At 38.4% G+C, this 26,698-nt stretch overlaps 1 protein-coding gene across 11 annotated transcripts in view; it reads left to right on the forward strand.

Annotated features, from left to right (window-relative positions):
• The first annotated feature begins 850 nt into the window (after positions 1–850).
• The window catches only part of ARB2A (ARB2 cotranscriptional regulator A), a 414,663-nt gene continuing 388,815 nt past the window's right edge, over positions 851–26,698 (forward strand). For 8 of the 11 annotated variants that reach the window (XM_014797235.2, XM_087430043.1, XM_087430050.1 and 5 more), the window contains exon 1: positions 899–993. The gene's annotated coding sequence lies outside the window, so the exon portion shown is untranslated. Of the gene's footprint in view, positions 994–3,104; positions 3,239–26,698 lie in introns of all 11 variants that reach the window. The other 3 variants (XM_087430040.1, XM_087430046.1, XM_004420367.3) reach the window with 2 other exon arrangements.

The following is a 26,698-nucleotide window of genomic DNA, read 5'->3' on the forward strand; positions in this document are numbered from 1 at the left end:
TTTGAGGTTTCAAGAAGGAGGATGTGATTAACTGTGTCCAATGCTGCTGAATGATTATTAAGTAAGATGAAGACTGAGTTAATATTGGATTTATCAGGACTGTTTAAATGCCCAGATATCTACACATAATCTCTCCTTTCATTCTAACATTTAAATTAGCTAAGAGGTCTCACATTCAAGTGTGCATAAGAATTAAAGATCTAGAGTTTATCCTTAACATCATGTATTCCGTACTTTGTGAGCCACGTAGAGGATTTTCATGGGGAATTTTTACTATCAGGGATTTCTGCCTTAAAGGCTGAGTTTAGAACCAAACACCTGTTATCGACGTGCCTTTAGCTTTCCACAGCTCTTTCCAATCTATACTATTAGTATTCAGAAGATAGGAAAAAGAGCAACGTCCGAGAGGCTATCCTTAACTTCTTACTTTACATAAATCATAATTTACAGGTAAATTTAATCTTCTAAATCTAGGCTTGTCCACCTCCCGTCTTTTCTGGAGTTGAATGGATCGGGTAAAGCCGGATAAACCATAAATGGGAGAGTGGGCAATTAGCTGCATGAACATTCCCGGAACTGTATTTTAAATTCCGCTCGGAGAACAAGGCTTCAGGTGGCCCAGTCCTCTACGGCTACCAGGAAGATGTGTCCCTCGCTTGAGAAGAGAGGGTAAAGGAAGGACGAGTAGAATCCGCGAGGAGAGAACAAGACAACTCATCTCCCACACGCCTCTCTCTCCCAGCCCACCCAGCGCCACAGGCACCAACCCAGGGACCACGCCCCGCCTATTTCCGGACTGTGGCCGCCGCCGTCGCGTGCGCAATGACGTTTCAGTCTCCTGCGGACCCCGGAAGTGCAACTCGAACTTGGTCGGGGCGCGGATCCCGAGAGGGAAAGTCATAACTACCGCACGAGGGAGTTCGACTGGCGAGCTGGAAGGCCACGCCTCCTCCCGCCTGCCCCCGCAGCCCTGTAGCTGGGGGCAGAGCTCAGGTAGGACCTGCGTTCGAGGGGATGTGAGCTTGGGGGGCAGGCCCCGGCTGAAATCAGAGGAGGGGGCTGGCCTGGGCCGTCTCGGGCGGGGGTCGCCCGGAAGCTACCCGGAGCCACGCTGCGTTTCGTGGAGACACCTTTGCCCTGTGTCCGGGACCCCGCTGATGGGCAGGTTGCACCTGCCATTGCCACTTGCGAGGCGGGGCGGGACACGTGTGTTCCCTGGATGACTCTCCTTACACCTGGACTTAGGAGGTTCTGGCAGCCCTGGAGATCGTAGAGTAATGGGCCCTCCTACGCTTTCTCAGGAGGGGAGGTATTGCAGTTCTCTGGTTAAAGATTTTTTTCTACAAAAATGATCATCAACTGCCAAAGCTTTACCAGAAGTCATTTACTGCAGACAGAAGATTAAAGTGCAGTTATAAAATGCTCTCAAAACTTGTAACATGTATGGGTGCTGGTGGGACATTTCACTGGGATGAATTCTTAGTTGAATACTTTTGACTTTGAAATAAAATTAGGTATATTTTGGAAGCAGTTTTCTCTCTCCCTCATCCAGAGATTTAACATATTCTTCTAGGGCTCCAGAGTGTGTATCTGTTTGGCCAAGTAACTGGTTACTTGGTTTTTGGCTATATTTATTGACAAGCAGTGTTTGTGCATTTTGGTATCTTTTTGTCTTAGGGCAGTGGTAGAAGTACATTCAGTATCCCTCATTGTGAGGGACAGATATACTGTATTCATTTAGTTTATTTAGAAACTGAGTCAGAGAGCACTTTTTTTGATGTGCTGGTACCAGGCTTCTATCTGACTTTTTAACTAGGCGGTCCTTCCACTTAACCAGTGAAGCCTAAACCAGGGATGCTCTGGATGACTTGGAGGCAGTGGCTGCTGCAGCGCTGGTAAATGGTAGAATAGTACGAAGGCCAAGAGGGAAATATCTGTGAAGCTGTGAACATCCATTTATTCATTCATTTATCGAATATTTATTGGCCACCATCAGTGTGCCAGGCAGTGTTCTAGGTGCTGGGCAGATAGTAGTGAACAAAATAGACAAAGTCCTTGTGCTCCTGGAGTGTACATTGTAGGGGGTGGAGAAGGACAATTAGCCAGTAAATATATATCAAATAGTGATAAGACCTATGAAGAAAAATAAAGTACATTAAGGGAAGAGAGAATGATAGCTATTTTAGATAGGGTGGTCAGGCTCAGCCTCTGTGATAAGGGGACTTTGAGTAGACATCTGATTGGAATGAGACAGTAAGCTCTGCAGGTACCTGGGAGATGAGCATTTTAGGCTGGTGAGAGGCCCTGAGGCAAGAGTGTTTGGTATATCTTGGAATAGCAAGGATGTAGCATGGAGGCATTAGGGTTTAAAAATGTTGAGAATGAATATTTAATCAGTGATTTGGTGTGTGCGTGGGATGTCTTGTTTATTGACAGCGTATTTTTCTCAACTTTCCCAGACAGACCTCTATGAGGAGAATATGATGTCCTTATATATAGAGAGATGTTTCCATGCTCTTCATTAGTGCTAACAAAATTAAACACCATTTACTTAGTTGTACATAACTTGTGCTGTCTGTTTTAGAGTCAGATTAGGTTTGCACGGTACCGTGGATAACTAAGCAGCGAGTACTTCTCTGCCCTATGTCAACTTTACTTTTCATTCATTTTTTTATTATAGTAAAATATACATAACATAAAATTTACCATTTTAAACATTCTTAACTGCCCATTTCAGTAGTATCAAGTACGTTCACATTGTTACACAACCATGACTACCATCTATCTCCAGAACTTTTCATCTTCCTCAACTGAAAATCTGTACCCTTTAAACATTAACTCCTCATTCCCTCCCTCCCCTCAGCCCCTGGCAAGCACCAGTTTACTTTCTGCCTCTGTGAATTATCTATCTCTACTCTAGGTACCTCATATAAGTGGAATCATACAATATTTGTCCTTTTGTGACTGACTTATTTCAGTTAGCATAATGTCTTCCAAGTTCATCCATGTTGTAGCATATGTTAGAATATCCTTCCTTTTTATGGCTGAATAATATTTCATTGTATATATATATACATTTTGTTTATACTTTAATTTGTCCATAGATGCTTGTATTGCTTCCATCTTTTGGCTATGGTGAATAATGCTGCTATGAACATGGGTGTGCAAATATCTGTTTGAGTCTCTGCTGTCATTTCTTTTGGGTATGTACCCAGAAGTGGAATTGCTAGATTATATGGTAATTCTATGTTTAATTTTTTTAGGAATCACCTTACTGTTAACCACAGTGGCTACACTATTTTACATTCCCACCAGCAATGCACAGAGGTTCCAGTTTCTCCACATCCTCACCAACACCTCTGCACATCCTCGCCAAACACATTTTCTGTTTTTTTGATAATAGCCATCCTAATGGGGTGAAGTAGTGTCTCCTGTAGTTTTGATTTGCATTCCCCTGATGATTGTTGATGTAACCATCTTTTTCATATGCTCTGGAGACATATTTATATATCTTCTTTGGGGTACTAGTCATTTATTTTAAGATCTAATTTTAATAGAAATTTTTGGAGACTTTTTTTTTCTGGTGAACCTTTTAAGGGTTAAGAGTGAGCCACCCTGTCTTCTTTTGCTTTTTAACTGTAAAATACTATAATTGGAAAACGACAGTTGTCTGGAGACCAAGTATCTGCAGTAACTCCAAACTCAGAAATAAAAGAAACCATAAAGCATCTTTTGTAACAACGAATGAGCCTCTGAGTATCAGATTGTGATGAAAACAGTTCAGAAAAGCCAAAGATCATCCTGACCTGCTTTGTTTTTTTTTCTTTTTAATTAGAAGGAAAGGAGTGTATTGATTGGCTGACTGTGCCTGTGAAGTAGATCTCTTTTGTCTGGTAGCTGAGAAGAACAAGAAACAGAGGAGCCAAAAATGATGAATAAACAGAGAAAAGAAGTGTTGAATAGCAGTACAGCAGTCAAATGTGGCTAGATGGAGAGTGGCAAATGGGATCAATATCAGTAATGGATGATAAGCACCAGAACTGAGAGCAAAGGAGAAGGGACCCGGAAACAAAGTGACAGAAAGTAATATAGCTCTACAGGTTGGAATAGAATGGGGGATAGGCTGAGAGAGTGCCAGTTTCCACTTTCATCCCAGCATGTGGTTCTGAAGTCAGCTGCTTGGTATTGAGTCATTTAGTAAGACCCACTGTATATCAAGTAATGTATGTCAGTCCATTGGGTTCAACAGTCAGTGGAAGTTGTGCAGTGTATACAGTCCTACAGGAATAAACTAAGTTGTTCAGATCATGTATCACATCATTTCCATCCATAGAGTAATGAGGTTTAATTGAATAATTTAATGAGTAATTGTGTAATTTAACAATGTTCAGCATTGTTTAAAATAATTTTTTTTGGATTATCTGTTTAAGGAGGTAAGGAATTTTTGATCCAGAGTGGCTGATGGCACATTAGTTCAGGATAACACATCTGGGGGCTGGCCCCGTGGCCTAGTAGTTATGTTTGCACACTATGCCTTGGTGGCCCGGCATATGTGGGTTTGGATCCCAGGCGCGGACCTACACACCGCTCATCAAGCCATGCTGTGGCAGTGTCGCACATATAAAATGGAGTAAGATTGGCACAGATATTAGCACAGGGACAATCTTCCTCAAGCAAAAAGAGGAGGGTTGGCAACAGATGTTAGCTCAGGGCCAATCTTCCTCACCAAACAAAACAAAACAAAACAAAACAAAACACATTTTTTTTTTTTACTATTGAATGTTTTGTACACTATCATTGTTTATTAAATACTCTTGAGGTACTACATTTAGCTAACTATTTCAGTTCTAAAGCTCATTTAAATCGATTACTTTGCTTTAATTTAAAGTAATGAATGAAAAATTATACCACAATTTTGCTTATCACTTTTTGGCAAATTAAAATTGATTAATTTGCTAGAGATGAGGTGGCAGATGACTGATTTGCTCAAAGTTTCACAGCTAAGTTAAAGACAAGTTAGAGACAGCAGTGCTGTGCTGCTGTCTCTGATATTGTATTGTTGTCTCCTTTTGGGGGAAACAGTTCATTTTTGCAGTATAGATACTGCAATATAGATAATACAGATAATTTTTGCTATAGAGAAAAATATCACTGTGAAGACAGATCATTGAAGCAAAGCATTTATTGTATGTTTCCATTTCTTTATAGCAGATTGGGTGTTTATTTTAAGCATGGTCTAGGTTGATAATATACTTAGGGTTGATTTGTTTAGAGGTTAAAGAGGTGCTAATAAGACTAAGAGTGTGGATTTGGGCCCCTTTAAGGCCCTTTAATAGCTCATTACAGGAATGATCACAACTAGTACCCAACAGTGTTAACTACTAACTGCAGTGGGATGTGGCTAGAATTCATATCCCCTGCTAATCACATTGCCCTCTTATGTGATCTGGTATAAGAAAGCAGCAGGAAAGATACTATATGTGGCTCAACAGACACACTACCTTTATTTAAAAAACAATTGAGAGTTAATATCCAAGGTAATGAAGAAGTGTGCAAAGCATAGTTTGTGTGCCTTGTAGAACATAGAACAAGCTAGAATTGTAACGAAGATTGTAACTCAAGGTGAGGCATTTAAAAAATTTGAAAAATTTGATTAATTGACAGGGTCAAATGCTCTCTTGGTTTGAATCACCTCATTCTTCTTGTCATCGTTTTTGTCTATACTATGGCAATGATTCTGGTACTCACTTAAGTAGTTTAGAAATTAATTAATCATCGTGATCCATTTGGTTTAACACCCTCTAATGTATTTGGAGTATTTATGTTAGATGGTCATATCCAGGAGTTGGTTGGGGGGTGAGCAGGAAGTATCAGATCAGGTAGGTTGAGGAAGTTCAGGCAGAAAAGAAAGGGATTAGTTGAACAGGGATAGGACTCTGGTTTCAAAGTGATGGGAGAAGAGGGGAGAAAGAAATAGGGGAAGGCCCAAGACCTAGATTAACTGAAAAATGAAGAAAGGAAAACAGGGCGAGAGTTAGGTAGGGTCTCAGTTATTTGAATCAGTAAAAAGTTGATCCCTAGTCATAAGGCAATCTGGACCCCACACTTGAGGATCTTACATGCTGGTTAGGGTGTCTGCTATAAAGATAAGACTTTAGCAAAAGGTTTTGTATTATGATAGAAATATGTATATCTATGTAATATGATAGAAATATGTATGGGAGAGGCACAATGCCTTGCCTGGGGTTATTGAAAGACTTTCTGGAGAAAATGATGCTAAGTTGAGAACTTAAGGATGAGTCATTTAAAAGTAAAACAGAAAGGCATTCTAGACAGGAGAAATATCTCTCAGCAGTCTGATGTCTGTAAAAACAAAAAGGAGTTTGCAATTGCTAGAGCAGAAAGTTTGATTGTAGTGAGATGGAGTTGGAGAAAGAGGTTGGAGCCAACTCATGAAGGATGGGGGGATGCGTAAGATAAGAGGAGAGAAGGCTTGTATAGTTTGCTGAGGAGCCTGGACTTGCCTCTCTAGGCAATAGGAACTACTGAAGGGTTTCTCTTGTGTCCTGTGTAGTAAAGAATTTAACCTTGCTCAAAAAGAGGTCTGGCCTTCACTCTCAGCTTCTGGGTGATAATCTCTGGTATCTTTGTTTACCTGGGGGCCTTGGGTCACAATATAACAATGTTATTTAGGGTGGGGACTAGCCATTCCTGTATAGTCTTAGGATGGGGGCTGCCCACACCAGAAAGACTGTGTGACTAAGGGTGGGGGCTGTGGGTCACATGATATTGGTTGAACTGGAAATTGAGATCAGCCATGTGGGCAGTCAGTCAGTCAGTCAGTCATGCCTATAGGATGGAGCCCAGTAAAACTCTGAACACCATGTCTCCTCTGAGCTTTCCTGGTTGGCAAGACTGCATATTTGTCACACATAGATAGCAGAGAGTAACATATCCATGACTCCACGGGGAGAGGACATCAGAAGCTCCGCGTTTGGTACTCTCCTGAACTCTGTCCTGTGTGCTTCTTCTCTTCCCTGATGTTAGTCTGTATCCATTGCCTTTAATAAACTGTAACCATAAGTGTAACAGTTTTCAGTGAGTTCTTTGAGTCTTGCTAGGGAATTAGGAAACCTGAGGGGGCTTTGGGAATCCTCTGAACTTGTAGTTTAGAAGTGCATGTAATCCCTTGTGTAGACTGTACCTTCTAACTCTGTAGTTGTCCAGAACCTTTCACATCTCCTTTCTCTGCTCCTTCCTTCCTCTGATTAGGGACAGAAATGGCCTTAGCATTTGAGAACAGGGCCAAATGAACTGGTGATGTTGAAATAACCTATCTTCTAGGATTAGAGGATATTCAGAAAGGTATCAAGAATATTGTAACACAAATCTCCCTAACATAACATTCCTCTACAAGCACAAGAAATCCGATGACTGATTAAAAGAGGAATGTTAAGAGTTTGATGAACTCAGTTTCCCATAGATCTACTTTAAAGTTGAATCATCTGAAATTGTAAAAGCTCGAAAGAAGAGATTAATCAGAGAGGCTTCAATGAGAACTTTTAGATTACATATCACCTAAAGAGACTGAGAACAAAGGTACTTGAAAGTAGTAGAAAGAAGGAAAGATGGAATGAAACATGATAGGGAAATAATACAACTGTGTTATGCTTTAAGAAGATTCAATGTAATTTTTTCCCTACATTTTGAAAATAGTTCAATTGAGGAAACTTACCTTTTTTTTTTTTCTGCTGAAGATGGTTAGCCCTGAGCTAATATCTGTTGCCAATCTTCCTCGTTTTCCCTTGAGGAAGATTTGCCCTGAGCTAACATCTGTGACAGTCTTCCTCTATTTTGTACGTGGGTCGCCACCACAGCGTGGCTGAGGAATGGTGTAGGTCCCCGTTGAACCTGGGAACCCAGGTTGCCGAAGCAGAATGTGTGGAACTTAACCACTACACCACTGGACCGCCCCAAAGAAACTTACCTTTTAACAACTTTTATCACAGATTTCTTTTAAAGAGCTATGTCTGTAAAACATTTTAAAAAATGCATTTATTAGGAACTTAACCTGCTACATTTAGGTTTTGCTAGGGCTTTGAGAGTGAACAGAGACGTTGCAATCAGATATAAAAAGCAAAGGAGCATTTAATAGAACTCAAATAAAATTAATAGATATGTATTCATCCACAATTCGTGTGTGTGTGTGTGTGTGTGTGTGTGTGTGTATTCCTACTATTTCCTAGGCACGGTGAAAGCATTTTGGTAGGCATCTTTTCAGTAAATAAGAAGGAGAAAAATAAGGGATAGAATATAGGACCTTCTGATTTTTGAGGAACTAAGTATAATGTTTGAATTACAAGCATTGGTTGTTTTTACTTATGGATGTTGAAATGGTATTACGTTTTAGAAATTTACCAATAAGATGTCTAAAAATGTGGAATAAAGGAAAATGACACAAAGATAAGACTTCAGGTTTTGTGTTTGCAAGGAATATAATTACAGCATTGACATGAGAATTAGTCATAGATAGTAATGACGTGTCAGGAACCGTGCTATGCAAATGTAGATATGGCATAGGGAGATATATTATGAGTTGTAAATGAAGAAAGTTCAGGTGCACAGATGTATATATAGATGGTAAAGATCTGAGAGCAGAAGGAAATATTATTACTGTATTTAAAAGTTTTATTATTATTTTTAATGCCAGCTAGGTTGAAGAGGTGTCAGTTATCTGTGCCAATAGGGGAAAGTCACGGTTTGACTGTTCCACAAATGGAAGTTATCGGCTTGGTTTTAAAAAACACTTTTGAACTGATTCCACTTTCTGAGGAATTATTATTTTAGGGGATCACTGGAGTCTTATTTTTATTACTGGTGTATGTGTTTTTGCCCTGGCTGTTGCTGAGCTGTATGGGAGGATACTAATAGTTATACCCTCTATAATACTACATTGAGCAAAGTTTGCAAATTGGAGACCCCCAGGCTAAATGGACCTGCACAATCTTTAATGTTTTAAAATTAGTTTCCAGCTAATTTAGGTAAAAATCCAGGCTTTTGGTTTGTCCTGAAAAATAGGAAGTTCCAGTCACACTGGGCTGTCATTCTATATAGCAACAGTGGGGCAAATGGCAACTCCCTTGAAATGAGCCTTGTATTTTCCAGTTGTTGCAGTCTTCACAGTCATACAGTGTAAGCTTATGACTTATAGGGCCTCACTGGCTTCATTTATTGGTAACTTTCTGGTGCCTGTGGACATTCAAATCTTTGATTCCTGTATTATACAAACTTTAACACGGGTACTGTTTGTCTTTGCCTTTCTGTGGCTATATTGCACCCTTTCATTTTTGTTTCCCTGGATACTTACAGTGATTGGGGTGTAGCATTCAGTGTAGACTCTGTCTCCAAGTAGTAGCTTATACTGTAAATTAGAATTTTTTAGTCCTGGTATGCTCTAGTGACCTCCCTTAAGCTGCTGTCAAGGTGGTGGTAGGGTCTAGTCTGTAGGTTGTGTTCTGGCCCGAACTTTAAACAGGATGGCTCTAGGTTTGATACTAGGATCCAACAAAGTTGTTTTCACTGGAGAACATTTGGACCTCTTTGTTCCAGCATCAAAGTATTTTTTACCTGTATCCCGTTCTTCTAGGGTCTTTCCTACTTTTTTCTAGGTGACTAATATGATAAATCAGTTTGTGCTAATGTGTTTGACAGGTAATTGTGATTAGATTATTATTGTTTATAGGTAATATTTCATTACTTTGAAACAGTGTGAGTGATTGTAATGGGGGAAATTTTATCTGCATTAGGAATACTACAAGTACTTTTAAGAAACTAGACATTTCAGTTTTATCATTGAAAACAAACTATTTATTTGACAAGCTTATTTATTCTGAATATTTTCCTCAATAAGAATCATGGCTTCTTTCACTTAGTAATATGCATTTAAGGTTTCTCCCTGTCTTTTCATGGCTTAATAGCTCATTTTTTTAAATACTGAATAATATTCCACTGTATGGATGTACCACAATTGATTTATTAATTTGCCTACTGAAGGACATCTTGGTTGTTTCTAAGTTTGGCCATAACGAATAAAGCTGCTATAAACTTCTATGTGCAGGTTTTTGTGTGCACACAAGTTTTCAGCTCATTTGGGTGAATATCAAGGAGTGTGATTCCTGAATCATATGGTGAGAGTATGTTTAATTTTGTAAGAAATTGCCAAATTATCTTCCAACATGGCTATAGCATTTTGCATTCTCACCGACAATGAATGAGAGTTCTTGATGCTCCATATCCTTGCCAGCTTTTGGTGTTGTCGGTGTTTAGGATTGGGGCCATTCTAATGGATGTGTAGTGGTATCTCGTTGTTTTAATTTGCAATTCCCTAATGACATATGATGTTGAGCATCTTTTCATAAGCTTATTTGCCATCTGTATATCTTCTCTGATGAAGTGTCTATTCAGGTCTTTGGCCCATTTTTTTTTTTCTTTTTTGTGAGGAAGATCAGCCCTGAGCTAACATCCATGCCAATCCTTCTCTTTTTGCTGAGGAAGACTGGCCCTGGGCTAACATCTGTGCCTATCTTCCTCCACTTTATATGGGACGCCTCCACAGCATGGCCTGACAAGTGGTGCCTTGGTGTGTGCCTGGTAACCGAACCCAGGCCGCCAGCAGTGGAGTGTGCACACTTAACCGCTACGCCACGGGGCCAGCCCCCTGGCCCATTTTTTAATGGGGTTGTTTTCTTATTGTTGGGTTTTAAGAGTTCTTTGTATATTTTGGATAAGATACTTTTATCGGGTATGTCTTTTGCAAATATTTTCTCTCAGTCTGTGGCTTATTTTTTCGCTCTCTTGACAGTGTCTTTCGCAGAGCAGGTCTTGGCTCCTTTTTGTTTAACAGACCTTTCATTATTCTGTCTCATGCTTCTCATGTTTTACTATAAGCCACAAAAAGAATGTCTGGTTAGAAATCTTAGCTAGATCATTGAGTACATTTTCTACTTTCCATATAGCTCCATGGGACAGTATTGCTAAAGTTTCTGCTACTACATGACAAGGGTCTCCCTTCCTCGAATTTCTGATAACATTTACTTTGCTTTCTTGCAAGTTATCACCCACAGTCTTATCTCAAAGACCATGGGGCTTCTATTAACCGGTTCTTCAGGGTGTCGTAGACTTTCTCTAACACTTTTCTCAGAGCCCCCTGCCTGGTTTCAAAGCCACTCTCACATTTTAGGTTGTTGGTATGGCAGCACGTCACTTCTAGGTACCAAAATTTGTATCTGTTGTTGCCGTAAAAGAAACCTTTATGTCCTATAGTTGCAGTACTAAGGTTTCTGTAAAACAAATTATGTGGGTGACTGAATTACAGCACGATTTGAATTTGCAACCTTAGGAAGGATTGGCACCTTGACACTTGGGATGGGTACGTATGGGCAGGTTCTGATGAAGCTAGGAACCTTGGATCTCTAAATTCTGTTGAACTTCCTTTGCCAGTAGAAGCAGCCCTTCTACTCCTTCCCAGGGGGGTCTATCTCCCCTGGCTTAAAGACCCTATAATGGCCTCCCCTGAAGCAGTTGACTACAGTGGTCTGCTGATCTTCGTCTTGTCTTATTCCAACCACATTACATTGTTTTTAGACCTATAACCAGACTCAAGTCCAAACAGGCCTCAGAGGTGAGGTATAACATTTAAACTATGAAGAAGTGTGATACACACCAAGAGAACTGGATGATTTTTGTCAGTTTATGTCTCTAGGAATCAGGGAAATATGGGTGGGAATGGATTCTAAGAGTGTAGGATCTGGTTGAAGGAATATGAACTTGGATCAGGCAGTGGTGATGCTGGTGGTGGTGGTGGTCGTGGTTATGGTGATGTCAGGGAATCCTGTAAGGATTATACTGTTACAAAGATACTCCAACAGTCCAGTTAGGAAGTGAGAGATGATGGGGACCTAAAATGAAGACAGCGGTGTTGAGGATAGGAAAGACGGAAATGATGCTCTTTGTTCCTCTGATACATTATGCATAGTTTTTTAGCACTTACAATTTAATTTGTTCATGTCCTCTCTCACTAGACCACGCTATTCAATCATTAGGACCACCTATTTTTATAACAGCATGAAGAACAGCAAGCATTACAGGCATACTTCGTTTTATCGTGCTTCTCTTTATTGCGCTTTACAGATACTGCATTTTTTACAGGACTCTCCACCAGCAAAAAGATTATAATTCGCTGAAGGCTCAGATGATGGTTAGCATTTTTTGGCAATGAAGTATTTTTTGTGTGTGAGGAAAATCAGCCCTGAGCTAACATCTGATGCCAATCTTCCTTTTTTTGCCGAGGAAGATTGGCCCTGGGCTAACATCCGTGCCCATCTTCCTCTACTTAATATGGGACGCTGCCACAGCATGGCTTGACAAGTGGTGCGTCGGTGTGTGCCCAGGATCTGAACCTGCAAACCCCGGGCCGCTGCAGCAGAGTGCACGCACTTAACTGCTACGCCAAAAGTATTTTTTAATTAAGGTATATACATTATTTTTTAGACATAATGCTATTGCACACTTAATAAACTATAGTATAGTGTAAACATAACTTTTATATGTACTGAGAAACCAAAAGATTCATGTGACTTGCTTCGTTGAGATATTTGCTTTATCGCGGTGGTCTGGAACCAAACCCTGGGTATCTATGGGGTATGCCTGTATATGCTGGGTATTATTCTAAGCACCTAACATACGTTAATTCATTTGATCCCCACAGCTATTCTTTAAGTAGGTACTAATATTAAATGCATTTTTTAGATGTGGACACAGTGTTACTATGTTGAGGATCCTCAAGACCCCCCTCAGATTTGATGATTTGCTGGCAGGACTCCCAGAACTCAGAAAAGCAGTTATATTCATGGTTTCAGTTTATTACACTGAAAGGAAACAGATTAAAATCAGCAAAGAAAACACATGGGGTGGAGTCCAGGAGAGACAAGGCACTGGTGTTACCACACAACGTTGGAGTTGTCTTGCCCTATGCACATAAAAAAAGCCAATTATTACAGCATCAGCTTCTGGGAAAAGAAATGTAGCTTTATTTTGCGAGATCGATCTGCAAGGAGACGGGGCATGTGCCCTCAGATCTGTCTCCCTGATCCAGGGCTTGGGGCACAATTTATGGGATGAAGGGCAGGGTGGTCTGAAGTGTGGAGATAGATGAGTGGAGGTAAGGAGAGTTGAGGTGATTAATGATCTGCGCAAGCATAGTTAAGCTTCACGCCTCTTCATAGGACTCATGTTCACAAGATGGTGGCATTACCATGATCTGAGGGTGAAGTTTTTAGCTCCTTGAGGTCACAAAGGTCACTTATCAAGCATTTGCATAGGCCAGTTGATGAGTTGGTGGTCTCAGCCGGCCTGAGCTGATCAAGGGGTCTCAGTTCCTGAAAGACAACTCTTAATTAGTCTGTTGATAAAATGGGGTCAGTTGAACTGGTCCTGGAGGGCCTGTGGTTATACTAGCTTCCATTTGTCCTCTCTCAATAGAGCCACACGGAAAATGATCAGTTCTCCCAGCATGTGTTCCCAACCAAGAAAGCTCCCCTGAGCCTTGGTGTCCAGGGTGGTTTTTTTGGGTGTCAGTCATGGAGTGCCCCCATAACTGACATCTGTTTAATCTCCAGCCCCCACAGAGATCAAACTGATACAGCATGACACAGGACCCAGGTGAATAAAAACGTGCATTCATCATAAATCACATGGTTAGTATAAACTATATGGCATGGCCCAAGGCTCAGATGTAAAAAGACAACTCTTATTAGGCGTGATATTCCAAGGGCTTTTAGGTTATCTCCCAGAAGCCAGTCAAGGCCAGTCACTTCTTTAGAACGTGTGGGTTTGAACACCCCAAGACTGCTGAGTTAACCTTGTACTGCACAACTGGAGGTTGACTAACTTGTCCTAGGTAATCCCTAGAATAGATGGCAGAGTTAAAATTTAAACACCGGCGTTCTGGCTCCACTGTCCGTTGTTTGCACCATATGCTCTACTCCCTTTTGGCATCGCTTCTGTCAGACACAGAATCTGATATGTTTGAGGCACTCAATAAATTTTTATTAAGTGAATGAATGAATGAATGGTAGGAAACTATCAGATTCTGCTGATTCAATAAAAGTCATTAGTGTTAGAGCTTTTTAAGGCTGTGAAATACCACGTCTATATCTACTCCCAAGCCCTCTAAATCTATAGAAGTTATTAGACACTTGCTAAAGATTGGCTTAAGCTTCTTTTTGCTCTCTTCGTGTGTGTAAATATTGCTCCGTTGACTGGAGTAGTAGGATTAGAAATCTAATTATTTCTAATGTATTAAGAAAGTATATGGTTGCTTGAAGTTGAAATATTTAGAGCTATTTTTCTGGTTTACAGTCTTATGAATTCTGTAATAGCAGTTACAGTTACACTCATAGCTAAATACTTGTGATATTTAGGTTATTTTTGTATTTGTATGTATTTGCTAATCTCTCTTGGAGAAAATAATAAGGTTTGGCTGAAATGTAATAAAATAATCCCTTCTCAAGTAGTAGTTTATATATTTCTCATATTTTTTTTAATCCACGTGGCATATCATTCTCCGTGGAGTAAGTAGTACTGTAGCATGTAAAGATTTTAAGAAAACAAAATAAATCATGCCAATTACCATTTTTTAACATTTTAAAAGTCTCCTTACTTTTATCTCTTTTAACATTATTCAGGTATAGTTGAAGTACTATGCACTGTACATATTTAAAGTGTATAATTTGGTATGTTTTAGCATACATCCCCAAAACTATCATCACAATCAATATAACGAAGATTTCCATCACTTCCAAATGTTTTCTCATTCCATTTTTCATTGGTCATTTTATGTCTTCTTTGGAGAAGTAGCTGTTTAAATCTTTTGCCTACTTTTAAATTGGGTTGTCTTGGGCCTGCCCGGTGGTGTAGTGGTTAAGTTCGTGCACTCGGCTTCGGCAGCCCGGGGTTTGCAGGTTTGGATCCCAGGCACAGACTGATGCACCACTTGTCAAGCCATGCTGTGGCAGTGTTCCATATAAAGTAGAGGGAGATGGGCACCGATGTTAGTCCAGGGCCAATCTTCCTCAGCAAAAAAGAGGAGGATTGGCAACAGATGTTAGCTTAGGGCTAATCTTCTTCACACACACACACACACACACACAAAATTAAATAAATAAATAAATAAATTGTGTTGTCTTGTATAGCCAGCCCTAGTGGTCTAGTGGTTAAGATTCAATGCTCTCACTGCCACTGCCTGGGTTTGTTTCCGGTCGGGGAACCACACCACCTGTCTCTCAGTTGTCACACTGTGGCTGCTGTGTGTTGTTGTGATGCTGAAAGCTATGCCACCGGTATTTCAAATACCAGCAGGCTCACCCACATGGTGGACAGGTTTCAGTGGAGCTTCCAAACTAAGACAGGCTAGGAAGAAGGACCTGGCTACCTACTTGTGAAAAAATTGGCCATAAAGACCATGTGAATAGCAGTGGAGCATTGTCTGATAGAACATTGGAAGGTGAGAGGATGGTGCAGAAAGACTGGGCGGGGGTCAGCTCTGCTGTACACACCGTCTCTAGGAGCTGGAATCGACTCCACAGCACTGACAATGTACTATTGAGTTTTAAGAGTCCTTTATATAATTTGGTTGCAGGTCTTTTTTTTCTGATATGTGTGTACCAAATATTTTCTCCCAGTCTGTGGCTTCTTTTTCATGTTCTTAACGTTATTTTTTGAAGAGCAAACGTTTTTAATGTTAACGAGGCAGAATTTATCAATTTTTTTCTTTTGTGATTCATAGAGCTTTGTTCTTGTTGTTCTAGCTGAGAAACCTTTGCCTACTCCAAGGTTGCAAAGATTTTCTCCTGTGTTTTCTAAATTTTTACAGTTTTAGGTATTATATTCAGGTCTATGATCTATTTTGAGTTAATTTTTGTGTATCATGTGAGGTAGGGGTTGGTTTTTATCTTTCTCCTACAGACATTCAATCGAATCAACACTCTATTGAAGACTTTCCTTCTGTTGAGTAGCCTTGCACCTTTGTTGGGAATCAGTTGATTTTATATGCTAGTCTATTTTTAGACTCTTTCATTAATGTGTATATCTTTTTATCAATAGCAAACTTTTGATTACTGTGCTTTATGGTAAGTCTTGAAATTAGGTAGGGTACATCTACTTTGTTCTGCTATGAAATTGCTTTGGTTATTCTAGGTATTCTGTGTTTCTACGTGAATTTTAGAATTAACTTGCCAATATCTACAAAATAGTCTGCTGTGATTTTGATTGGGATTGTGTGGAATCTGTAAATCGGTTTGGGAGAAATGTCATCTTAAAAATGTCCAGTTTTCTAATCCATGAAAATGGTATTTCTTTCCATTTATTTAGGTCTTTAATTTCTCTCAACAAAGTAGTTTTAAAAGGTGAGAGAATATAAGGTAAATATATAAAAATCAACTGTATCATATAAATATATATACATATATATCAAGAACAATCAGAAAATATGAAAAAAATTTCATTTCAGTGGTGCCAAAAAACATAAAATACCTAAAAATAAATCTAATAGAAGATTATTAATATCTAATATCCAAAACTGCTACACTAAAAATTTATTTATTAGCGATAGTAGTTGTTTTGCAGTTTCTCTGGCATTTTCCATGTAAACAGTCACATAAAATGTAAATAGGGATAGTTTTACTTCTTTCTTCCAATCTCTGTGCCTTTTTTTTTTTTGGTGAGGAAGATTAGTCCTGAGATAACATCTGTTGCCAATCCTCCTCTTTTTGCTGAGGAAAATTGGCCCTGGGCTAACATCCGTGCCCATCCTCCTCCATTTTATATGTGGGACGCCTGCCACAGCATGGTTTGATAAGTGGTGCAAAGGTCTGCGCCCGGAATCTGAACATGCGAACCCCAGGCAGCCAAAGTATACACGAACTTAACCACTACGTCACCAGGCCCCTCTCTGTGCCTTTTTTTACCTTAGCACTGTATACTGACTTAAGCATCATGTGTAGGGCAGGCAGCTTACCAATGTGTCTGAAGCTCACTTCGTAATAAACTTCTGAACAAAGCCAATCAAATACTACATTTTATTTATATTATCCACATTTAGTTCTCTCAGTTCACTTAATGATGAAAGTGGGTATTCATAAATTAATGGGCAAAGCCAATCAAGTACTGCATTTTATGTACCCTATCCACATTTAATTCTGTTAATATGCTTGATGGTGAAAGGGGGCATTCTTGCCTTGTTCCTGGTCTCAGGGAGAAGGAATTCAGTTTTTCGGCATTTTGATTTTGCAGTCATTACTCAGTGCTTTTGTAGTCATTACTCTTCTCTAGCCTGATAATTTGTCTTCTCTTGGGGAAGACACTCCTTTGAGAACTCAAAGAGAACTTGGAGTTGAGTATGTTCCCTTTTTTTGACACCAGGTATGATTTGATAAGTAACTGCCTAGGTGGTATTTATGGTTAACTATAAGTCATTAAAATTCAATGGAGAATTAAGATGTGGATAGAGTACATAAGTGTAGTATTTGATTGGCTTTGTTCATTAATTTATTATACATTGAACTTGGGAAGACATTTATAATGCTTGCCCTGCCAGTAATGCTTAAGACGCCATAGGTTGCTAAGAAAAACCAGAAAGTTTCACATTCCGACTTGTAGTTATTTGCTCTTAGTTCTCCATCCTGGAACTGACCTTTCCATATTGCTTTTGAATTTTAGGGAGAGATACTTAGTGTATAGAAGGAACACCATCCTCATTTTTTCACTGCTTTTTAGTCCATGATTTATCTACTCTCTTCAATTTACCTGGCATTGTGAAACCAAGTGACTGGAATGGAAAATCAGAGTTGAAAATGTCAGAATTTGTTGCACTCAAATGTTTATTATACATTGTTTATTGTGGTTTGAAATCTTGTGGTTCTTCCCTTTCCTATTTATGATCTAGTTTGCCAATGTCTGTCACATATTTAAAATCTGTGTAAATAAAACAGCTGAGATTATTTCCATATTGACCTTTCAGGGGAAAATTACAGTGATATTTGAGGGGGAATGCCTTTTCTCTCTTCTACTATTGCCCTCTTCATTGAGAAGTTTCTCATTTGACCAGTCTTGTACTTTCATTGGGCCATATAGCTGTTAAAAGATCATATGTCCTTTACATCCTCCATGCAGCTCCGTTTATGCCTCCCTAAAGTTTACTGGTCTACCATGCATTTCAGAGGATTCTGAAATCCTAAAATTAGTTTTAAACTTAGGAAAAGATAGAAAGCTCTGCCTGTGCCTCAAACCTAAGCCACGTGTTTCAACCCAGCTTTATTAAAGCCCTAAACTATTGTGTTAGGCACTGACCCAACTAATAATGCAGTGATACTTTGGTTCCTTATGGCTGTTTTTAGTATGTATTGCTTCCTTCTGAATGAGACCCTAAGTATAAATACTATCTTAACTCTATTTTTCTATATGGCTATTGTTTCTACTGTGTATTGCTTCTTTCTGAATAAGACCTTGACTATAAATATCTAAATACTACCATATCCTCTAATAGTATCAATTTTTATTATTTAAGTAATTAATCTAGATTGGCTAATAGATTTCATTTGACAGAATGTCATTTAGTATTCCTTGTTTACTAAAATTCTGTGAATACAGTTTCAAAAATGAAGGACTCATTTTTGCATTAATTATCTTTCCTCTCTCTGTTTCTTGGGAATGTTACTGCTTTTATAGGCTTTGATTATTTTATAAACCAGCCCGATTTAAGTCAGCGTTTATGAGTCCAAAATATGTAAGAGATGGCAAGAGAGTAGGACACAGTCCTTATCCTCTGAGAGGTGAAATGGCCTGTACAGAGATGACCATAATATAAAATACAAAGAGCTAAACTTCATGAGGCACTTAGGGAGGCACACTATTTGAGGAAAATATTTTCAGGAATAGTAATTAGTGAATGAGAAATGTTTCAGAGTGGAAATGTTTCATTTCTTAAAGTTTAAACTTCATTTTTTAATTTAGTAGTGAATTTTATTATGAAAGACATGGAAAAAACAAAATTTTAGCAAAATGAAGTAACATTTTAGTTAAGATTACTCTAAAAATAAGAAAATTTCTTCTTTAGAGAGTCTTAGACTACAGTCGTAAAATGTGTTTCTCTCAGAGCCCAACCACCTTTTGTTTTCTCTAAGTGTTGGCCTTATGGGAGCTGCAGCACCATTTTCAAAGCAATAGTCATTTATGCCTGTTGTAGTTAATTTCAACCTTGAAGTATAACACATATATTCACCTACAGAATTATGGAGCTATTGGTCATCTTATTAAGATGTCTTACTGCCTAGGACTTGTTTTGAATTTCTGCAAAACATTTGGGTGAGGTTGGTTTTATTGTGTGAGGAAGATTAGCCCTGAGCTAACATCCGTTGCCAATCCTACTCTTTTTGCTGAGGAAGATTGGCCCTGGGCTAACATCTGTGCCCATATTCCTCTACTTTATATGTGGGACGCCTGCCACAGCATGGCTTGATAAATGGTGGTGAGTCCACGCCTGGGGTCTGAACCTGCGAACTCCGGGCAGCCGAAGTGGAGTGTGCGAACGTAACCCCTATGCCACCAGGCCCACCCTGAGGTTGTTTTTTTTCTATTCTTTGTATTCCATAATTATAAAACTTTAGTTTTTGGTTTATTGTTGGTAAGTGAATATATTTAGCAATTTCCAGTTACTATTTTTTATTTATTTTTAATATTTAAAGAATACTGGATAGATCCCAAAATTAAAACATATAAATTAACCAATTATTTACTTCATAAAATTTTTTAAAAATTGAAACTATACTACAGAAGTCCTAAAATAGTTCCCATGTACATTTAAAATATAAGTAAACTTACAGTATATACAGGTATATCACATTTTAATTAGCTTTGTTAAATTTTTCTTTTGCCACAACTGTCTGAATTATATTTTTTCCATATCCATTGTTACTGATTTATTTTTTAGGTCTGTTTTCTTAGTTTAGGTGTTTCCTATTCAATTGAGTACCTTGTCAGTTGAATTTCTATGCTCTTCCTGTGAATTTATTTCAGAGTTTACTCTACACTTCATTTCTTGCTTTTTCTTATGAATGGTTCTTATTCAGAACTGACTGACAGTTTTGTCGGCTCACTGATTAAATCACAGTAGGATCCTTGAGTGTAAGAAGTCATCTCCAAAATATTGATTGTGTAAGGAATCATTTTAAAAGGGAAGGGATGTTGTTATGTGTGGAATTGTTTCAGGAGTTTATGCAACCTTGGTGTTTATTGTATATAGTATATAACCACTGTTAAAATAGAAACTAGAATTGTGAAACAGCTCACTTCTCTGCCCTTCCAGTTTATGATTTTATGTTTTGAATCTTTATTTAAAGTTGCTTTAATTAACATCCCTGTACTTAGTGATCTGTAAAAGGCCAGCACTGGAGGCTTGCAGCTTGCTTTGGGATCCTTGTAATACGTATGTGTGTAAAACCAGGTTTACGTCAACAAATATTAAAATATATCAATATTTTCATTAAAAACAAAACCAAACCCATCAACCACATGAAGAGCAGTGCCACAAGTTTACCGAAGCTTTGCCAATTCATGTGTAGTGGGATTTCAGGTAGTTACTTAGAGACTAAGTTATGCCTGAGATCTTATAGCAAAATTTTGTGGATAAAGTTTAAAGTGAACAAAATATAAACATATTTAAAATCAAATATAGGCCTTTAAATACATACTTAGACTAAGCATTGGTGCTAATTCTTTGTTAGTCCAGGCAGCTTTATAATTTTCTTACTGCTTATTTGTGTACCAGTAGAGGATGGTTGAATCAACATCTGTTTTTCAGTGAAAGGAAATTTAACTCTCATGCAGAAAAAGCAGTATTTTCAGCATTTGTCATTTAAACAAATAGAAATGAGTTTAACAAAATGTTATGTTCAGACAAAGCACCAGATAAAATGTTTTATGCCTGTTTTATTCTCATTCTAACATCAAGTCTTCCCTCCAGTGGCTGTTGTTACAGCATTTTCCTTTTTCATCTTATTTTGGAAGAACAAGGAAAGTTACTATTTTTTTCTCAGAATTAAAGCCCATTTTTGTGTCAGATGATTCTCTGTGGGAAATATTCTTTTTTTTTTTTTTTTAAAGATTTTATTTATTTTTTCCCCCCAAAGCCCCAGCAGATAGTTGTATGTCATAGCTGCACATCCTTCTAGTTGCTGTATGTGGGACTCGGCCTCAGGATGGACGGAGAAGTGGTGCCTCAATGCGCACCCGGGATCCGAACCCCGGCCGCCAGCGTTGCAGCGCGCGCACTTAACCACCAAGCCACAGGGCCGGCCCTGTGGGAAATATTCTTTTGCGACTAGATGAGCCCATCCTTTAGTAGTCGAAGGGATAGATTATTCTGAATTGAATTCTTAGTCCTCATCTTTCATTTTCAAGTTGCTTATAACTGCCCCTTCTGCCAGCACTTAAAAATTTTAATCACTTACGTATCTCCAAAGGCAGATTTTACTTGTTATACTTACTAGTGGCAGTATACCAAACAAAGAACAAAAACGTAAAAGGCAGTTGACATTTTCAGAAGTGCATGGTTGTGTTTTAAACTATTTTATTATAAAGTTGTGGGATATTATTATTTTTTAATACAGGTTTTAAAAACAATTTACAGTTTATCTTTTTTAATAGCTAGTGCAAAGCTTTTGAAGAAATCAGTTTTTATTCAAAATATTAGTTCCATTTCAAAACAGGCAAGGAATCAGTTGGGTTTTAGTAATATCATATTTTATTGATATATAACTTCTCTGAAGTTTATTCAGTATGTACCTCTTTATCCTTTTTCCTTATAACTGTTTCTACTGGGGTTTATTCACCAGCAGGACCCCCAAATTTCTGACAAAATAGATGATACTAGACTCTCAACATTATGTTTAGAGAAAAATATCCCAAAGAACAAATTCTAAAAAGCAGTGTTGGGGCTGGCGTGGTGGTGTAGTGGATAAGTTCGTGCATTCTGCTTCGGCGGCTTGGGGTTCACTGGTTCAGATCCTAGGCGCGGACATACTGAACGCTCAGCAACCCATGCTGAGGCGGCTTCCCACATAGAGGAACTAGAAGGACCTACAACTAGGATATACAACTATGTGCTGGGGCTTTGGGGAGAAAGAAGAAGGAAAAAAGAGAGGAAGATTGGCAACAGATGTTAGCTCAGGGCCAATCTTCCTCAAAAAAAAAAAAGCAGTGCTACTAAAATTAGTTATAATATTCTTTTTATTTTAATATTTTTCTTTATCATTTATTTAAAAACATATTGTTGAGGGGCTGGCCCAGTGGCATGGTGGTTAAGTTCGTGTACTTTGCTTCGGTGGCCTGGGGTGTGCAGGTTCGGATCCCAGACGCAGACCTACACACCGCTCATCAAGTCATGCTGTGGCTGGCATCCCACATGTAAAATAGAGGAAGGTGGGCGTAGATGTTAGCTCAGCGACAATCTTCCTCAAGCAGAAAGAGGAAGATTGGCAACAGATGTTAGCTCAGGACCAATCTTCCTCAGACACACATAAAAATATATATTATATATTGTTGATAAATAAAGATTATATGCAACCAGGGCCTGTATGTGATCGTACATATATTATATACTGATTCAAAAGTGGCAGCTCTATGCGTAATACTTATGCAAGTTATAAACCATAATAATATAATGAACAGCTGTAAATTCACCACTCAATCCAAGACTCAAAACAATACCAATAATTTGCATTGACCTGTGTTTCTTCCTGTCTCATACTCTTCCCACCTTCCCAGAGGTAACCACTATTCTGAATTTTGTATTTTTCTCTTGATTTTTCTTATAGTTTTATCGCCTAAATTGTGATACCAATAAATTGTTTTAGTTTAGTTTGTTTATATAAATGGTATTATACTGTATATAGTTTTCTGAGACTTGGTTGTTTACTTAATATTATTTTGGGAAAATTTATCCATTTTTTTTTTTTTTTTTTGTGAGGAAGATCAGCCCTGAGCTAACATCCATGCCAATCCTCCTCTTTTTGCTGAGGAAGACCGGCCCTGAGCTAACATCTATTGCCCATCCTCCTCCTTTTTTTTTCCCCTTTTTCTCCCCAAAGTGCCAGTAGATAGTTGTGTGTCGTAGTTGCACATCCTTCTAGGTGCTGTATGTGGGACACTGCCTCAGCATGGCCGGACAAGCGGTGCGTCGGTGTGCGCCAGGGATCTGAACCCGGGCCACCAGTAGCAGAGTGCGCACTTAACCGCTAAGCTACGGGGCCGGCCCCTCATCCATGTTTTTGAGTGTAGTTGTGGTTCATTCACTTTCACTGCTCTATACTATTCATCTCTATTAACATACAGCATATCTGCCCTCCTATAATTGGAGAACAGCCTTTTTCAGTTATGGCAGCCGGACACTAAGATGGCCCCCAATGATCTTTGCTTTTTGATATTCATGCCTTTGTGTAGACCCCTCCTACACCGCATAGGATTGCCCTCTGTGCAGTAGAATATCGAGGAAGTAACATTGAGACTTTTGCAACTTTTCCCTTGCTTTCCTGGCTCTGTCTCTCTGGAGAAAGCCAGAAGCCATGTCATGGTGATACTTAAGCAGACCTATGAAGAAGCCCATGTGGGCAGGTACTCAGGCTTCTAGCAACAACCAGTACCAATAATTTATCTGTGTGAGTGAGCCATCTTTAGCCCTAGTCAGGCCTTCAAATAATTGCAGACCTTGCCAGTATATCCTGACTGCAACCTAATGAACCTGAGCCAGAACCTCCCAGTTGAACCGCTGCCAAATTTTTGATCCACAGAACTCTGGGAGATTATAAGTGTTTATTGTTTTTGGCAACCACATTTTTCTTTTGGTGAGGAAAATTGGCCCTGTGTTAACATCTGTTGCCAATCTTCCTCTTTTTTGCTTGAGGAAGATTGTCTTTGAGCTAACATCTGTGCCAGTCTTCTTCTATTTTGTATGAGGGACTCCGCCACAGCATGGCTTGCTGAGTGGTGTACAGGTCTGCATCCGGGATCCGAACCCCTGAACCCTGGGCCACTGAAGCAGAGCATGCAAACTTAACCGCCATGCCACCAGGCTGGCCCCTGGCAACCACATTTCAAAGTAATTTGTTATGCAGCTGTAGATAATGAATAAACTGGCTTTTTTGATGGTATGAACATTTTATGAACATTTTCATGCCTGTCTCCTGGTATACATGTACAAGAGCAAGTAGTGGACCAAGATATGAGATTGCTGGGTTGAAGATTATGAGAATGTTTAACTTGGAAATCTCATGCCAATTTTCCCAAAGTGGTTGTACTAATTTATATTTTGATCAGCAGTGTGACTAAGAATCTCCAAAATACTCCATTCTTTTTAACTTTTGGTATTGTCAGACTTCTTAATATTTTATAGACTAGTGAGTGTAAAAGAATACCTCATTACGGTGGTATTCTCTGCCCCAACATCGAAACAGTAGTCTCCTATATTTTCCCCTAAAACGTTTAAAGTTTGCTTTTCACATTTATGCCCTTAATCCATTCAAAATTGATCTCTGTGTATGGAGTGAGGTAGGTATCTAATTTCATTTTTTTTACTCAGTAGTTAACCGTTTGTCCCAATTACTGAAAAGTCCGTCTTTTCCCCAGTGATATGTCAGTGTCATCTGTGTCATCTGATTCTGTTATGTGGATCTGTTTTGGAGTTCCATTCTATTCTGTTGGTCAATTTGTTCTTTCCAATACTAGTGACAAACTGTCTTAATTACTGTGATACCTGGTAAGGAAAATCTTCGTATCATATTCTTCTTTAGGAGTGTGTTAGCTGTTCTTGGCCATTCTTCTTCCATAGAACTTGTTGAATTAGTTTTTCAAGATCTGTTGGGTTTGAGTGGAATTGTATTGATCCATTTATCATTTGGAGGAAAACTGATATCTTCACAGTATTGAGTCTTTTGTTCATGAGTGTGGTATATCACTTCATGTATTTCAGTCTTCTTTAATGTCTTTTGGTAACATTTTATCATTTTTTGCATATAGGTTTAACATACCTTTTGTTAGATTTATTCTTACTATGTGGGCTTTTATTTTTTGCTGTTATACATGTTGTCTTTTTTTAAAAAAAAACATGCTTTATAACTGACTGTTGCTGGTATTTATGAATACACTTTATTTTTATATATAAATCACTTTAACCATCTTCCTAAGTTCTCTTTTTATTCCTAATAATATAGTTATTCTTCTTGTTTTTTGATTCTAGAAAATCTTGTTTCTTGATTCTTCTTGTTTTGTTGTTGTTGTTGTATCTGTAAGTAATAACTTTTCATATTTTCAATCCCTATACATTTTTATCTTTTTTTCCATATCTTATTATACTCTTTAGAACCTCCAGAAAACTTTGACTAGAAGTGGTAATAGTAAAGTGGCAATGATGGACATTCTTTTTTGGTACCTGATTTTAAAGAGAATGTTTTTAATATATTACCATGAGGAGTAATTTTACTGTAATTTTTTTTGAACCTTTGTATCATGTTGAGGATGTTCCTTTTTATTCCTAGTTTGCTATTACTTCTCTTCATAAAATGAGTATTGAATTATATCAAATATTTTTTCTGAGGATATTTCAGTTATTATGGTTTTCTTCTTTTATGTTAATTTAATAAGTGACATTTGTAGATATTCTAATATTTTGTAATGTACTTTCCGAGTTTAGTTATTCTCAACAGGAGGGTCCCTCAGGGGACTTAGCTATAATGTAGGAAGTGAAGTCTAGTTGTAAAATTCTTGGCTCTCTTGATCATAGGAAGGGATACTACCACTGTGCTTGAGTAGACAATAGTAATGAGAGCTGTCTGGCATACTGTGTTTAAGCATAGGTCTAATAGCATAAATGGTTTAACATTCCACAAAATATCCTTGTGCTGACAACTTCAGTGCCACAGGGTTCATTTTCTGCAATTAATAATGTGACTAAGCGATGGTTGTCTTTTGTGGAGGAAAAATATTTTGTGGAAGCCAGGAGGGTTCAAAGCTCTTTGTTTTTGGAATGAGAGAATTTTGCTGCCTCATATCCTTTGTTAATTTAGGCAAGGTATGAATTGGGTATATTGTTTTCCGAATAAAGTAAATAACCACTGTAACTAATATGGTAGTTTAAAAAGGTGACTTGAAGTTTCAAATTCCTAATTCTTTTTTTTTCAGATCAGATATTTGTGGTATCATAGCAATATAGAGCCTCCCCAAATCGTCCTGAGATCATTGCCTGTTGGTCCCAGGATGAGGGCGTTGTTGAAATATGGTACAAACATGAAATTCTAGAAAGTCCTATCACTTCATAAAGAATTGGGATATTCTAGAAGACAAGAAAAACACAGAAAACAAAAGAAAAACACCCAACCCATTCTAAAGGCACTTAAATGATACCATTCATAGTTGTTAACACAGTTAGGTAAAGTCAGGCTTCACAGAGATTTTCCCCTTAAATAAACAATGAGTACACTGTCAGTAGACATTGGATATGAGTGGTACTTGAATGCCTTATTTGCAGTACAGTTGTGGTATCCACAAGGCTTAACTTTGCCATTAAACTTTATTGCTGGTGTTATTAGTATAA

The sequence above is a fragment of the Ceratotherium simum genome, chromosome 4 (genome assembly GCF_057802395.1).
Source record: "Ceratotherium simum simum isolate JZ-2026a chromosome 4, ASM5780239v1, whole genome shotgun sequence".
Taxonomy (NCBI): domain Eukaryota; kingdom Metazoa; phylum Chordata; class Mammalia; order Perissodactyla; family Rhinocerotidae; genus Ceratotherium; species Ceratotherium simum.